At 46.8% G+C, this 3,567-nt stretch overlaps 1 protein-coding gene across 1 annotated transcript in view; it reads left to right on the top strand.

Annotated features, from left to right (window-relative positions):
• The window catches only part of csmd3b (CUB and Sushi multiple domains 3b), a 592,566-nt gene that overhangs the window by 161,715 nt on the left and 427,284 nt on the right, over positions 1–3,567 (top strand). The window lies entirely within an intron of this gene.

Here is a 3,567-nt window from a genome sequence, read left to right as displayed (position 1 = left end):
GTACAACAGTGGACGGTTGCTTACCACACTGAATGGAGAGGAGAGGAAGACAACGTTAACGGGTACAAGAGGAAGCAGGAATAGAAGGAGAAGGCTCAAATGAGAAAAGATGAGAGGACGAAGAAAGACTTAGGAGGGAGGAGAAGAATGAGAGAGGAGCGGTCAGGAGGCGATGTCGGGAAGATGGGGAGATCGATAAAAACGATGAGGGGGGAGTGGGGAGCTATATGGAAACCCCTTCCCAATAAATAAAAACATGAAATAAAACGCAGAAAAGAAGGGTAAAAATCACACCCTGTGTGAAGTGGGCGGTGTCTTCCTAGCTAACCACAATACTTGAATGGAGTCAACCAATCATGTACAATGATGGAAACTCCTTTGTCAAACATCATTTGTTCACAAGAGCAACATGGAAATATTGGACCATATTTGACAGTGGTTTTGAAGTTTTTTTGCCTCTGTTGATGTGTAAGTCCTTTTGCCAATCACCACTTCTAGGAAGACTCTTGCTTTTCTCAAACATCTTCCATTTACCGATTATCTTGGCTACTGTGTTCTCACAGTAGCCAATACATTTATTGAAACACTCTTTACGATGGACAAAACCATAACTTAAAAAAAAACAATTTATGTTTTTTTTAAGTTATGGTTGCTTATATAGGGGCTATGCACATGTGTCATGTGACACTGGCCAATCACAGTCCTGAATAGATTGTGATTGGCCAATCACAGCGCAGGATAATTGTACACATTTCCAAACCTCACTTTTAGGGGCGGTTTCACTGCCCAAGATATTTGTACATTTTTCCAAATCTCACTTATAGGGGCAGTTTCACCGCCCAAAAAGGGAAGAAATGAAACACGGGAGGGATGAAAGGAAGGAGAGGGGGGAGGGGTGGAGGCTCGAGACATGAGAGAGATGAGAGGAAAAGGTTGAAAAGGGCACGGAACAATTTACAAAAAGAGCGGAAATATGGCGGAAGGAGAAAGGGGGGATGAGCAGGGGAGGTGAAGATGACAGAGAGAGTCTGAGGAGGAGGGAATGGGGAAAAGAGGAGGGGTGAAGACGCTAACGGTAGATGAAAGCGAAAAGAAACAGGTATAGAAACGGGAGGGAACAAACGAACGAATTCAAGATGGAAGAGAGAGAGTGCAAGCTGCTGGAAAGGAGAGGGAGGGAGAGAGATGAAAGGTGGGAAGAGAGGGAGGGATAGATACTCGGGCGGTACAGGGGGTCTTAACCCGTTAAATCCGGGAACGCATCTGTGTCGTTTTAGATTTGAGCCATAAGCATTGTTTTATACTTTGGCTATTCAAAAAATAGCAGATGTACAAGCTCATAGCGTGGCACGAGTGCCACGCTTTGAGCTTGTAGATCTACTATTTTTGAAAAATCTTGAAAGCGTGTGCAAATCTATGAGTATGTTTTTAAAGCGAACATTTTGTAACTCAAATCTTTGCTTCTGGGGGGTCCCTGGAACAACATATTTTGAGATGAGTGTCCGCGACCAAAATGCATATCATTTTGGGTGGTCCTCAGACGTGAAAAAGTGTGAGCGCCACTGATATAGAAACACTACGGTTTTCAGAAACCTGGGTTTCCCGGATTGAACGGGTTAAGGAAACTCCGATGTTCTTCTCGCCGCAGGAAAGTCCAACGGGATGGTTTTTACCGGCTGTGTTGCCCTCACATGAACCAGGTGGATTCCTTGCCATTGCAAAGTGTTCATGCAGACAGACTTCATACATACGCGTCTTGGCTGTCTCTCGGTCGGTGTGTCTGTACGTATGTATAAATAAATACATGTCAAAAGAAGCAAAAAATAGCCAGCGTACAGTACATGCCTATAATGTGCTGCATTGCGACACCTTGTAGGCTTGTAGATCGGTTACTTTAGCATCAAAGATGAAATAGGCAGATACAAGGTTTCTGCTAGACAGTGCATACACGTTACAGCATACATATATGTGCATGTGTGTCTATATGTTCACTCTTGTCATGTGTCACTTCAGATGCCGCATACCCTTCACACTGAAAAAATATCTAGAGACGGAGAGGGAGATAGAGAGAGAGAGAGAAGCTGAGATGAAAAGAGAGGAGAGGATGAAAGACAGAGAGAGGAGAGAGAGAGAGAGAGAGGGCAATTAAAGCCGGCAGCATATATTGTAGGCCTATCTCTTCTACGGTGTGTTTTGGTTGAGCGTCATCGTCTCCACTTTGCACTTTAACTGTTCCAGTCTTTAAAATCCTCATGTCGTGCATTTCTAGCGTTTTTTTTTTATGTCTAAAGATGTGTGGGAGGTGACAGGAGCAAAATGACACACACACGCACACGCACACGCACACACTCACACACACACACTCACACACACACACTCACACACACACTCACACACACACACACACACACACACACACACACACACACACACACACACACACACACACACACACACACACACACACACACACACACACACACACACACATCAGTAGGAGTCTGCTGAACAGAGTGACGGGTAAATGCCTGAGGGTGAAGGTGAGGGAGGGGAGGCGGAGTGATGGATAAATGTCATGGGGGGGTGGGGGGTTGGGGGGGGGGGGGGGGGGGGTCCGGTAAAAGGAGAGAGGGAAGGAGAGAAGAAAGTGTTTGGACTGAGGAGGAGGTAAAAGGCCGGGGTGAGGGGAGAGGAGGACAGATACATGGGGAAGGGAGGGCGGCTGAGGAAAGTATAGGGAAACGGGAGATATAGGACACGAGGAGACAAACAAAAAAGCAGGTAAGGAAGGAGAAAAGGTGTGGGGGGAGGGGGGGTAATTAGGATCAGAAAGAAACAGGTAGGTGGCCAGAGGGAGAAGTGGGGGGGGGGGGGGCTGGGAGAGGGTGAGGGCGGCAGAGCGTGAGAGAGTTAGGTGAATTTCATGCCAGGAGTAAAAGCAAAGGCAGAGTGGATCGAGGCTAGAGGGAGGAGGAGAGATGAAAGAGGAAGCAATGAGGGAGAGAGGGAGGGAGGGAGAGAGGGAGGGAGGGGGGAGGGGGGATGTATGGGTAGCTGCAGGAAAAGAAGAAGGAGGGGGAAAAAAACTGTCGCAGCGGAAACAGAGAAGTTTGGCTCTGTTCCAGACCTGATGGAGGAATAAAAACCCCAAACAAAACAACATGCCCTATCTTCTTCTTTCCTCCCTTCTCTCTCTCCTCTCTCTCTCTCTCCTCTCCGCTCCTCTCCTCGCTTTCCTCCTCCGTCGGGGAAATCAATATTGGTAGGAATGGACCACACGTCACACAGGAGTGTACGTGGGGAAGCCATCTGTAAAAGATTAGAAAAGTCTATTAAAGGCCATTCAAGTCCCGTTTAACCTCCCTACGTGCAATTTGTACGGACGTGTTTTCAGCTCATTGTAATCCGGCAACAAGTGTGCCATCTTGACTGTTGATTTGCTAACTCGACGATCCACCTTTCTGCTATCTAATTGGATAATAACACATTCATTAGAGTGAGGACCTGAAAGGAGACGCGGAGCACAATTATTGTTCTCCGTGTCTCCTTTCAGGACCTCGCGCTAAT

The sequence above is a fragment of the Gymnoscopelus braueri genome, assembly GCF_963280865.1.
Source record: "Gymnoscopelus braueri genome assembly, chromosome: 11".
NCBI lineage: Eukaryota > Metazoa > Chordata > Actinopteri > Myctophiformes > Myctophidae > Gymnoscopelus > Gymnoscopelus braueri.
Note: the sequence above shows the minus strand (reverse complement) of the source record. Positions and strands in the feature narration are given on the sequence as shown.